Raw genomic sequence first — 13686 nt, forward strand, 5'->3', positions numbered from 1 at the left:
AGTTAAAAGATTCTTAAAAAATGTCAGTGAATGAATGAAAAGTCCAGAATTATCAAAAGGTTTTAGACTTTAAGGTACATTTTTTCTTTGTCTTTGGATTTTATACAAAAGTATAAATCATTTACCTTCCTGTCCTGCAGAAAACATTTGAGACATTTTATGACTTCAGAGGATCTTCATCTCTGCTGTCGTCTTCAGGTCTGCAGAAGCGACTAAAGACATTTTTATGGAAATAAAGCTGTTTGGTTTTAGGTTTATAACAGAAACAGGTTCACCTTTAATCTATTTTACTATTCTAGTAAACCATGATTCAGGGATTTATTTTACGTTTTGCATCTTTGCTCCCATCTTCATGGACGATCACCTCTGAGTCACGACTGAAAGGAGATCCTGGATTCAGGCTGGAAGGAGGTTCCTCCACAGAGTGGTTGGATGCTCCGTTGGATGAGCTGAGGAGCTCAGTCATCCAGTAGGAGCTTCTTCTCCTCAGTGGGCGGAGCCAGCTGAGGCATCTCTACCAAATACATCCTGGATTCTTCCTCTGGGAGGAATGTGTCTAAATGATCAAATGGTTTAAATGTTCCCATCAAACAGAGGATTTCTTAAAAACATTTCCATTTACTGAAATGTTTTATTTGAGATTTTATGTTAAATATTCAGAATTATAAAACAATTTTTAAGTCAAATAATATCTCAGCAACTTCAAATGATTTTGTGATCTGTGGTTCTTTCAGGATTTCGTTCACAGTTCATGAATTCATCAACACTGTTGTAGCCAAACCAAACACTGGTCCAGTTTTTCTGTAGCTATCTCATTGGTGGTATGCAAGAACCTCCTCTTTGGTCTTCTGGTTAGTTCCATCCTCAGCATCGTTTAACCAACATCATCACTGTTTCTCCTCTCAGCGTGTCCAAACATCTCTATCTGCTTCTCTGCATTTATCTCCACAACATCTACCATGATCTGTCCCTCTGATGGATTCATTCCTGATCCATCCTAGTCTCTCCCACAGAGAACCTCAACATCTTCATCTCTGCTACCTCCAGTTCTGCTTCCTGTCTCTGCATCAGAGTCTCTAAATCAACAACACGGCCGCCTTTCTACGTTTCCTACATTCTGTTGTTCTGGACTTAAGAACCAGAAGTCCTCCACCCGCCTCAGTTCTGCTCCATGTTACCTCACTGTTCCTCTGAAGTTGCTCTCATTTACACACAGATTATCTGTCTTCCTGCAGCTGATCTTCATTCCTCTCCTTTCCATACCAAACCTCCACCTCTCAAGATGTTATGCCAAATGCTCACTGCTATCAATATAGATTTTAATGTCATCTGCAAACATAATCTGTCACTTCAAACATCATAATACAAACCACAACTCCATCCTCAAACCAAATGAAACCAAACTGTTTTTCACAAATGTTCTCTCTGACCTCAATCGACCTTCCAGTTCTTTTTCCCATATCTTCATCATGTGACTCATCAGTTTTATTCTAGTTATTCTGCACATCTCCCTTGTTCTATATAATGAAACCACAACACTTCTCCATTCCTCAGACATCCTCTCAATGTCAGACAGTCAGGAACTCTACAGCCACCTCCTCTAAACTCTTCCATACCTGCACAGATATGCTGTCAGGACTGACTATATTGTTTTGGAGACATTCCAAATCAAAAAGTGTAACATGGATCTTTTGCTTCATTTTCATCAAGTAGAGAACACAGCTGACTTTGGAGATAAATTTGTTTTTTGTGCATGGCAGGTCTCATTGACAAACAAAACCTTCATGAACATTCAGTGAGCTCTTCACTCCCACATCATGAAAACTCTTCCATCTGAAATGAAGTGAATCATTTATCTTGATACAAGAGTGAGCTGCAGAAAGCAGCAGATGGTCCAGTAGAAGCTCTACTCCATGAAAGTACCGGTTCTGTGTCTGGAGCTGTTTGGGGGGTGGAGCAGGTTCTCCTCCCCTCTTTAGAGAAAGTCATCTGATGAGTTTTCAACTGAAAGAAATTCAGTTAGAAAAAACAAACTTTTTGTGACCAGTAATAAATGGGTTGTGTTAAATGGAGGAAAGATGCTCCAGTCAGCTTCTGATCAGTACCTGCTGCACGCTACGCCATGGTGGGATTCTAGGAAGGTTGGCACATGGATGTGAGGTGTTCCCCTTTTCTCAAAGCAAGCAGCTGTTCTACACTGAAAAAACGTTTTCAAACTAAGGCAAAGCCCAGATTTGTTAATGGGTCCTCCGCTGACTTGTTTGCTTCACATACAGCAGAGAGCAGGGAGTGTACGTGATTATAGAAGGGCAGGGGTACAATGTTTCTTTGTTTTGGTCCTTCAGACAAAATGTAAATACACACTTTCTTGTAGGTTGAACAGTGAAAGATGAAATAAAGTGAAAACATAGTTAAGATTATTTACTCGTGCTGGTTTGCGGCGCCTTCCGTCCGTGAAACCTGGGTTCAACTCCGGGCTGCTCCCTGTTCCCCTCTCTACCTCCCTGCCAGTCCCAAGCCCGGCTGCCTTGAGAAGGTTGCGTCAGGAAGGGCATCCGGCGTAAAACGTTGCCAAGTAAACCATGCGACTTGTTCGCTGATGGGAAAAAGCTGAAAGAGGAAGAAGATTTTATTTATTTATTCGTTTATTTAACAGGGACAGTGCACATTAAAAGCATCACTGCAATGCGCCAGAATTAGCCCAAAGGCTATTTTTCATCCGTAGTCCCCGGACAGGTGTTAAAAATAGTCAACCTAAAAACATCAATTAAGTACATTAATTAAAAATATACATGTACAATTAAATTATCATCTAAAATACATATACTAATAAAAACATGCACATAGTGAAAACATAAAAGACACAAAGGTGATGGAGGGGAGGAGGAAGGGCAGGTGTTAATCCAGTTCAATGTGAACATGTTTGCTGTGATATGAGCCAGTTTTTTAGGTTCTTTTTAAACAGAGTGTATGTGGTGATGTGTCTTATGATGTGAGGGACAGAGTTCCATTCTTGTGCTGCTGTTACAGAGAAGGCGCTCTGGCTGAAGGCACTTCTCCTCAGAGGAACTATACAGTCTTGTTGACCCGACCCTCGAGTCACTCTTTGGGATGATCTTATTTTAACAAACTGACTGAGTGGAGGGGATGATAGACCGTAAATGATTTTATAGAATAGGCATAGTTTTGCATACTTGATGAAATTCTCCCAGCTTAACAGTTTGTGTTTTTGTAAAATGTCACAGTGATGATGTCTTATTGGTTTTCTATCCAGTACTCTAATTGTTTGTTTGTGAAGTGACTGAGTTGTAACCATTGGGAGGTTGTTGCTGGTCAGCAGTTAGAGCTTGGGGCATGACTGTTACATCCCAGCTGAAGAAATAGGAAATAAAGTTTTGAGCTAAACCCAAGTCGTTTGACTCCGCCTGTGCTTCTACCATGATGATGGCCTCCGAGACTACAAGCTAAACGTGACAGTCATCTAAGATAGAACAAGGGTTAATGAACATGGATTTCTGTTTACACTTAATGAGCGGCATTCCTGCTGCTCTTTCATTCCACCATTTCCAGGTCTTTAACGATCTGCTGGGGCTTTGTTTACACAATCAGCTGTTGTCGCCTGGCAACAAAAAAAGATCTATGTCATTATTTTCTGGTTTTTATCGTGTTTTACAGAAAACAAGTGTTTTACAGGACTGACAGTAGGTGTTTTTTTTTTTTTTTTTTTTTTTTAACTTGTCCTGTCCAACAGCTGGGCAGTCAGATTAGAGCTGAGGGCCTCTTGTGTTGGACATATTTTACTTTAACAAGAGGGGTTATTAATCTTCAGACAAACCAAAGGTATGTCTGAATAAACCCCTTTTGTAATTGAGGCCAAACTTTATTAATTTCAAACATGTTTGAAGATCTTTGGTGTTGGACCGGACGGAAAAGGAAAGAGGGGAAGAAGAGAGAGGGACGTTAGAAAGAGGGGGGGAAGGAGGGTGATAGTAGGAGGGGAAGGGGGATAAGACCATGAAGCAGCATAGAGCAACAAGTTTACTGGTTGTTAATCACCATGGTAAGGCTCAAATGCAGTACAAAAAGGGCGGAGCCTGTCCACACACACACCCAAGTGTCAAACACACCTGCTAGTTGCAAAAATGTCCATCTGTCTGTAGGTGTTTAGTTCTAACCAAATTGAGAATGTCAGAAATTTGAAGATGAGAAACAAAAGACAGAAAAATAAAAGAAAAATATGAATAAAATGAAGTTAAAGTTTTTCATCAAACTCCAGCTGAACTATTACCATGTCACACATCTATGTGGTTTATTAAATCTCCTTCAACACTTTTTATTCTTGTTATTATAGTTTTCACTCCTGGTTCATCCGTGTTAGCTCGTCAATAAGACAGTCAGATGAGTATTTATGTTTAATTGCCACTTAAGTTACGACTTGACCTCCAAAATATTCATTAGACCTTTGAGGATTCATGAAAGTAGAAGAGAAATGAACGGAACAGAAGTCACAACCAGACTCTGTTTCTGAAAATCATATTTCAAGTTTTACTGTAGTTCAGATAAAAAAATATACAAAAACATCTGGTTACAAATCAGTGATGATGAAACAAATTCTTGAAGAGAAAACATTGTTGGAAACTGGAATTTTACCTGGACTGAAAAATTCTAAATATGTAAAAAGCAGAATTTCTGTCATATTAAAGCAGAGAGACTTCAACTCTTGCTGGTTTAAAGGTCCTCACCAAATTCCTAAATGGCCTCTTCAGGTTGATCTGTGTTCGGATCCTCGAATTTGATGTCCGTTCCAGTTCCTTTCAGAAGAAGACACGGTTAAATGAAAGCAGCAAACTGTTTATGTTGCAGGATTATTAACGTTAGAGTTAATTACAAAAAATTCAAGATTAATATCAGTTCTTGTGTGTCAAAGAAGCACAAAAAGGAGCAAAATGATCACATTTGTGCTTAAAACTGTGAAACTGTTTTTTCTTCATCTTCTTTCCTGGTCAGCGGCTTCGTAACCGTGTTTGATCCAAAGCAAACTAAACTTATTCTGCAGAGCAGTTTAATCAAATCCATCAGACTCTTATTGTGTGGAACCTCTATCAGTCAGCATCCAAATCTCTATTCAGTTTTAGATATCAGTTCATTTCAAGTGTTGGAAGTCACAATAACTGGTAAAGAGTCACTTTTTATACATTTTTTTGGGTTATCTCTTGTCAAAGGACCTCAGGGTCCATGAGGGCTCATATCTTACAAGCAGATCATTTAAATAAGAAAGCCCCAAACCATAAAAACATGAATAAACCATTAAGAGAACAAAAATTTCACAGCGATTAGATGCAGCGATTTCAAAACCGATTTTAAAACCCTTGGTTCTGACCCTTGGTTTTTATCTGAAGATAAAATCAAGCATCAGCATCTCTGTGCTGGCAAGAGAGTAATGGACGGACTCTGGTAGTGTTTTGAAGACGATAATTCCGGCTGGTTATCTCGGTCCGTAAAGTGACAGGGAACATTCTCGCGGGGAATGAACAAGCAAGCAATGGTAATATCAATACTGAGAAATTAACATCACCAAGTGGGGGCCCTTGGGCAAGACCCTCAACGCTACTGCCTACCTGTGAATGTGCATGAATGAATTCAGTGAAGGTCATGGCCATGGTGCCATAGGCGCGTCCTGGCAGCCACGCCTCTGTCAGTCTGCACCAGGGCAGCTGTGGCTACAACAGTAGCTTACTGTCACCAAGTATTAATGAGGAGTGAAGGAATAATGGACGCGCTTCGAGAGTTATGTATATTATGAAATCCTAACACATTTTTAATGTGTGGAATAAAATTCAGCTCAGAGTCAAAAAGTACGCCCAGGTTTCTCACACATGGAGAAGGTTTGAAGTTTCAGAGTTTGGGTAAATTCATCTGTCTCTCTGGACTTTTGAAAATCTAAACTGATACTCCTGTTGGTCCAGAAGTCTACCGCCCTCTTTGTCCCAGAGGAACTCTGCCTTCCCACCACTGAGAGGGCAGAGTTCCTATGTGACAGCCTGGGCTGTGACAGACGGCTCTCCTTCTACAGAGGTCTTCCAGAAATCCTTGTTTCCTTTCCTTTCCTCTTTGTTAGGATAAAGTCAAAACCCTGACAGTTCCAATAAAGCAAACCTCTAAACATTTATTGGCTGCTGTTGTAGCTCAGTCCAATGTTTGAGCTCCTATGCTGGTGGTGTTGGCCTGATGGTCTGGAACGGTCGACGCCTTCCTCAGATTAAACGCCGTTTCTGCATAACTAAAGATTTTTGGTTCTGTCATTGTTGCCAATCAAAGCTAATTTTTATTTCTTCATTCTGTACTGATGATCCATAGCCCATTAAGACTTTATTTTAATTTGTGGTAACGGCTGAAAACCAGTTGCTCCTTCAGACCAACACCTCTGACTTGATTCCAGCCTGTTTTTAACATGTCCAATCACACAACAGCGACACCCACAGGACAAACAATATATCTGCAGGGCTCCCTCCTACAGCCGCCCTCCCCAGTCTGTCCCTTCCCCTAATGCCCTGCTGACCCCCCTGAATTGTCCATATATGAGCAGCACTGCTACATCACAAGGACTTGTGAAATGTTTCATGGCTTCACATCAAAAGTGGAGAGAAACAGTGAGGAATTGTTTCTCTAACTTGTCCTGTCCAACAGCTGAGCAGACAGATGAGAGCTGAAGATCTTTTGTGTTGAACATATTTCACTGTTACAACATGGGTTTAGGAATTATCGGACACACCAGAGGTGTTTTTGAATAAACCCCTTTTGTAATTTATACTAAACTTTGTTGATATTAATTATATATTTAACATTTTTTGTAAGACCGAACAGAAAAGAAAAAGGGGGGAAGAAGAGAGAGGGATGTTAGAGGGGGTGGGAGGGTGATTATAGAAGGGGGGGTTCACATATGAAACATTTCATTTCATTCTGTCACGCAAAGGTAAAATAGCACCTGTGCCCGAGGGAGTCTTTATGTTCTTCTGAGGTGGATGATGGAATGTAAAAAAGAGGGAGAGTGCCCAGCCTTCCCCACACCAAGACCCCCGCCGTAGCAGTGTATAATTTGTGGGGTAAAGGGTGTGTGTACTAAAGGGTGCAGTTAAAATTGGCGGGTAGGGCACTGAGAGGACATCTCCTGATTACTCACAGTGATGTCCAAGCGCACCCCCCCCCCCTCCCATCCAAATGTCTAAGGTACAATTAAAGCTGAGAGGGGAGGGGCCCGTTTCCATATGGCAACCATGGGAGGGGGACCACTGTCAAGTAGCTCCTCCCCCCAAGGTGCATCGCAGGCTGACCCCCCCCCACAAACACACACACACACCCCACCCCAATAAGTCCATAGACATTTCTGAGTAAACAAAAGTGTTGAACTCACTATTTAGAGGCCTCAGTTTCTTCTGCTGTAAACAACAAAGACAGAAGATCAGCAATCAAACAAATCTGAACTCATGAATGTTTTCTTCCTTTAAGCTGAGTGTCTGTGATTTAGACACAGACTGCTGCTGATTTAAACTCGTGTTTCTGTAAAGAACATTCATGATCTCACCTTGACAAAAGCATCCATAACATCCCTTTTAAATCTGGCACCCTCCTGTTTGAAAAACCAATACAGAGCTAACTTAACATCTGTGACATCGCCACATTGAAAAACGAATGAAAAGAACAATGAATGAAAATGTAAAATATAAGGAGAAAAGAAACTGATTGCTCAAGGGAAAATGCATATGAAAAGAAAATGTGGGAATTATAGCATCAAATCCTGTGTACACTGCCTATGAATATGATTAATGGCGTCATTGACTATGGGACCTTTTGACTGGGTAAACAAACAGAGGCGGAAACCAGAGGTGATTTGAAAAGAGGAGCGGGAGACGCTGAAGGAGAGGGGTGTGGCGGTGCCAGACGCGGAAAGTCTGCAGCCGCAGATATAATATTACCATGGAGATTTATTCTGTGGAGCTAGCCTGCTCCAGACCAGGCTAAATTCCAGGATCTATTTAATCTCATCCCTAATGTCAGTCAGCAGTCGCCACAAATGGAAACCAATAGATATTTCACTGCTCACTATACATTGTTATCACATATAACTAGACCCACTGTCATCAATCAAATGTTTGTGATCATTAATTTCAATCATTTTGGATAAATAATGAGTTTTAGATTATGTTGCCATCATTAGATAATTTACAGTTTCCCATAGACTATAAGGCTATATATAAAATGATAGAATATTAGGGCCACAGAGGGAAAAAAAGACAAGTCATAATATTGTAACCAGTTGTTTTAAAGGAGGACAGTTGTTAAAATGACAGATGTGGGGCATTTGGTGAAATTGTCCTTCAGTATGGTTTCATAAACGACGACATGCTGATGTGCCAGAATATGAAGTATCACATTGTCATAACTATCAAAACTGTAAAAAGAATATGTTGCTTTTCTGCAGAAAGAACCAGCCTCATAAATTTATGACTTTATCCTTTTTCCTCAGTGGGGCCCTAGTACTCTGTCATATAAAATAATACACATTCAATATGAATATAAAAACACAATGTGCAACATTATGTTCCTTTATTGAATAAGGATAAAACAAAGCAGGTAAACTACACTCAAAAAACGTTCACTTTGAATGAACATAAAAAAATGATGGAAATGATTTCCACAAGATTAGACAGCGTTACTTGAACAAAAATGAATCATATTGGTCCTACTTAATGTACTTAGGCTCAAACTAATAAATTTAAGTTGATTCAATCTAAATACTGCAGTTGGACCCAACTTTAAATTAATATTGTTGCTCACTGTCAAAGGATAAAAGTTGATCCAACTTAATTGAATCACTTCAATTGGTCACACCTCATTAAATTAAGTTTATTCAACTTAAATTTGTATGACTACCTAACACAATTTATGTTGATATAACTTAATTTTTTGCTTTAATTTTATTTATACATCTGACATTGATATAGTTTTCCAAAGTTTCAACCAATGGGTCTTTTAATTTTCACATCAAAGACATTAAATACGCAGTAATGTCCCACATCACAAGACAGGAACTCAAATAACGCGAATTCTGTTTTAAGTCACATGAACAGTTTACCGCACAAGGGGTTTGGTCATCATCCTCTCCCACACTCTAACTCATGGAGCAGAAAAAAAGAACCATAACAGTTTAAATCACTAGTTAAAACAGAGTAAAACAGCTAGACAATAAAACCCATGGACAAAAACTCACACTTAGACCCCAATCTGCCCAGATAGACAAAGACAATGGAATCCCACAATTCCTTGCGATTACTAAAGTATCCAATTTAACGGTATCATGTTGGATCAACATGATTGAAATTAGTAACTTTTAAATGGATTATTTTTATGTATGATCGACATGATTCATTCACGTAAGATTAACAAACACAACATTTTCTGGTTGAAATGACAAGTTAGATTTTCATAAAATTATTTGGCTGGTAATTTAATTTAAAAAAATCTTGAGTGTGCTTTATCACTGTGGCGGTGTTGCCTTTCTTCTTAATTATATCTTTTACCTCCTCGTATGCCTCCATGAGGATTTGTGCTTCCGACGGGGAAAGGTACGCGGCTCTAGTTGCCATGGTAAATCAGTTTATCTGTGATCTTCGGCGGGGTCTGTTTGAGTGAGCCGTGAGCGCGCACCTATCCAGGATTGGTTACACCTGGCTTGATGAATCAGTGTCTGCTCATCCTGGCTTGGTCTTTGTGCAACCAATTAAGCCTGGATGCACATGTTTTGGATTCATTGAGCTCAGCTCAGTCATTTATCCCGGATGTCTTAATTCTACTTTTGTGCAACAGGCCCCAGTAGCGGACAGAGAACTATTGACGTTTTTGTTTGTTTGTTTGTTTTTGTTGTTTCTCTCTTTTCAGCCGGTTTGTCGCGGGGAAAAGGACATTTATTTATTTATGTTCATTATAAAAAGCTGTTTGTGACTAGCAGATATAGTGGCTGGCTTATTTTGTTTGGGTTTATCTGGGTTTGTTTGGCTTGAATAACATGGTGAGGAAACCCCTTGGTAATGTATCAATCAGAAGACCTAGTAAATGTTTTTTGAGCGTTACACATCTACATATTGAGTTGTTCAGAACACATGGACACAGAGTGTCTGTGATTCAAACACAGACTGCTGCTGATTTTACCCTCTGGTTTCTGTAGAGAAGATTCATGATCTCACCTCTAAACACAGCAGGTCCTTGTGAAATCCTGTCACGTTCTGTTTGAAAGACCAAAACAGAGCTAACTTAAAATCTACACATTGAGTTCAGAACATGGATCAGGTTTGTGTTTCATCTGTAACCATTCAGGTTTCATTAGACGTGTTTTGGACAAGTTATCCTTATTTTACATGGATTGTTTGATTTGAATTCAAATTTACTGAAAGAGAGGGTCATTGAAAGCAGCACGATGTGAAACATGTTCATCAGAACTCTGTGCTCATAACAGGAAACCAAACAAAACCACCAGACTGAGGATTTTACAGACCCTGAATTCATTCCACACAAGAAAATCATTGAACTTGCTCAGATTATGAACACAGATTGGATTTTAGAACTGAACAAAGATAAAAACTTTTTCTTACTTATGTAGTGGAAAATCAAGAACAGTTCAACCCCAATCAGAACAATTAGGAAAAGAAGAATCAGTAGATAAAAAAGACGTCTTCCTCCTAAAAATAACAGATCACAGTAAATAAACAGTCTCATGAATGACTTGTTCTGGGTTTTAGTGGTTCTTGTGATTCTGTGGGTTTCTACAGACATGATGACTCACCAGAAAAGAGAGGGTTCTTCAGTTCTGTGCTGTTCTCAGAGCTGACAGGATTTTTCAGGCTGCAGATAAACGTCTCCTCCTTTGTCTCCTAAAGACAAAAGTTCATAAAGTTTCATCACCGTGGACAGTCTAAATCCTCACTAGAGGTTAAAGACTAAAATGTGTTTTTTTTCTAATTCTTTCAATAATTTAGGTTTGTAGTAATATGTTTTAAATGTTTTCTGTGTACCTTAGTGATCTGTAGCTCTGTGCCTTTTTCACGTCTGTCATCTAGAATCCAGAAAACCTCCACATCTCCCAGATCATCAGTTCTGTCAAAGCTACAGGTGAGGGTACAGTTGGTTTTCTCAGGATTACAGTCAGGAGTAATTCTGGGTTTGGGGACTGGAGCTGAAAAGAGAACAAATACAAAACTTGTTTTGATTAATAAAATGAATCAAATCAAAGAAAAGTTACAGAATAACAAACTATAACTTACAGAAAACTCGTAGCTTTATAGCAGATAGGAGTTTTCCATCAATCTCTGGCGTCTACTCGCCGCCGTGCTCTGGTCTCACATCATTGATCGTCAGATTCCCCGTTTTAGTATTTAAACTGCAGCCACCTGGAAGAATGACAGATATTTATGGATGTGACGGTGTGGCTCAGTCAGCTGGTGGTGGTTGCCATACTGTTTACGTATTTTATGTTCAAGTGTCTTGCTGGACAATCTAAGACTGGTTCCTGTGATGCCACCTGGAAAATGATGAAGAGCCACGCCCAATGGGAGGGGCTCATCATTTAAAAGGGAGCATCACAGGAAGTAAAAAGGAGGAGAGTGACAGAGGTGACATGACCTGTTGTGCCCTGCATGGAGCAATTGTGGTGCTCATTGTTCTTGAATAAAAGAACGCTCCTACCTTGGCTCCTCTGCATCATTTACCAGCGGGACCCCGCCACAATGGATTTTTTTAAATGAATTTTATGTTTATTTTCTACGCTAAAGTTAAAGTCAGTTCAACAATCTCATTTCACACAAAAGAAACTGATCCTTTCCGTCACAAGACAAGAAAAACAACAGAAGGTTAGTGGGAAAGTTAATGTAATTTTTTAAAGTAAAATAACAAGAAGGTTTCAACACCACAGTATCATCATATTTGTTTATTATTGGAAAACTACTAAGGTCTCACCCTTAAAGCTGCAGTAGAAAGTTGGATTCCCTCCAAACCAGTCTGCAGCCAAATCAGCTCCATGTTTCCATGTTATTCTGATGATGGACGTTTCTGCATCACCTGGACTGAGGACAACGCTGGAGCCCTTTGACCCGAAAAGTACCTTCACTGTAAAGCAAAAGTTAATGACAAGTCAACACCTTCATCAATGAAATGTCATTTTCAGATCAGCATCCTATGGTCTTATATTATCTAACATTTACATCAAAGAAAGTCATTTCTGGATTAAAATAAGGATTATAAGATAAAAGCAGCACAAGCAATGATAGTTTTCAAAAAGAGCCAAATTTTTACCTCCAAATACGATAAATGAAATATCTGCTGTAAGCTGTTCTGAAGCTAATTTAAGCCTGCTGACTTTACTGAGGGTAGGTTTCCATTGCAACCATAGTCATTCATGTGTTCTCCAAATTTGATGTCTCTGCGTCAAAGTTCTTCTTTTAGTTTACCTTAGCAACCAGGTTTCCATTTGCCACACGCAGATTTAACAAGTTGTTCTAAGTTTTTGTAGTGTTTTTCTTAACTAGACAACCAGCATTTTGTTATTTTGTTAAGGTGACACGAAAACTTAAGTGTTATATTTTTGCTGCTAAGATCAAATAACAAAGAGTTACTGTATTACCAACCACTTTGATGTTACATTGATGAGTGTATTGCTGCAGGAAAAGTCACGTAACCAATAAAGCCAGTGTTGGTGTGTCACAGAGGAGCCAAACAAGGAAGTCTGTCTTCCAACAGTGTTACCAGATTCTGTGGTTTTCTGTCCAGTTTGGATGGTTTTTATTTTATTATTGCAGAGAAAATTTGCTTTGGGCTGGTTTCAGATCAACATAATAATAATAATGGATTGGATTTTCAAGACACCCAAAGCACTTACATTGTGTCCATTATTCATTCACTCCTCATTCATACTTGGTGATGGTAGCTACGGTTGTAGCCACAGCTGCCCTGGGGCAGACTGACAGAGGCGTGGCTGCCATTTCGCACCTACCTCCCAACACTGTTCATACACAGACTTGGATGGAGGAGAACAGGAAGGTTTGGAGTCAGAAATGAAAAAACACAACAAGCATCAGCTGATTGTTGTTGACTTGATGAAGAAGAGTCCTCCATGTTGTTGATCCAACAATGATGAAGCTTTGGAAACAGCAGAGGGAGGAGAGTTTGCAGAGAAAGAAGAAGATCTTCTCCAAACATTCAGAAACAAACAGTCAAGTTAGTGAAGACACAGTTCCAGAAACAAACTCACTTCAGTTTCTGCAAAGAGATGAAGAGGAAGAAGAGTCTCCACTCACCGTGTCAACGCAGCTGCAGCACTGATCACTGACTCACAACCAGGAAGAGTCCACCTGGATGGAGGCGGGGCAGCAGGTGGAGCAGCTGAAGTGGAAAAGTCTGATTCAGACTTTGAGCCTTCCTGGAATCAAACCCTCAACCTGCCTGCTGTCTACCAAGTGAACACCCACTGCTGCACAGTCAGAGGATCAGGAGCGTCAGGTTTTATTCTGACACTCGTCAACATGGTGGACATGATAAAAGGAGCGGGGCTTCTTGTTGGTGAAATGACTGACAGGAGCTGCAGGATGTTTGTAAAGTGACCTGAGAATTCGAGATGAAGATGGAGGAAGAAACATCCCA

General features: G+C 39.8%; 1 protein-coding gene across 1 annotated transcript in view; it reads right to left on the bottom strand.

Moving 5' to 3' along the window:
* LOC111946429 (NACHT, LRR and PYD domains-containing protein 12-like) overlaps positions 1-13421 on the bottom strand; it is a 77053-nt gene extending 63632 nt beyond the window's left edge. The window contains exon 1 of the mRNA XM_023949644.1: positions 13344-13421. The gene's annotated coding sequence lies outside the window, so the exon portion shown is untranslated. The remainder of the gene's footprint in view (positions 1-13343) is intronic.
* Between the last annotated feature and the right edge of the window lie 265 nt (positions 13422-13686).

The sequence above is a fragment of the Oryzias latipes genome, chromosome 2 (genome assembly GCF_002234675.1).
Source record: "Oryzias latipes chromosome 2, ASM223467v1".
Classification (NCBI taxonomy): domain Eukaryota; kingdom Metazoa; phylum Chordata; class Actinopteri; order Beloniformes; family Adrianichthyidae; genus Oryzias; species Oryzias latipes.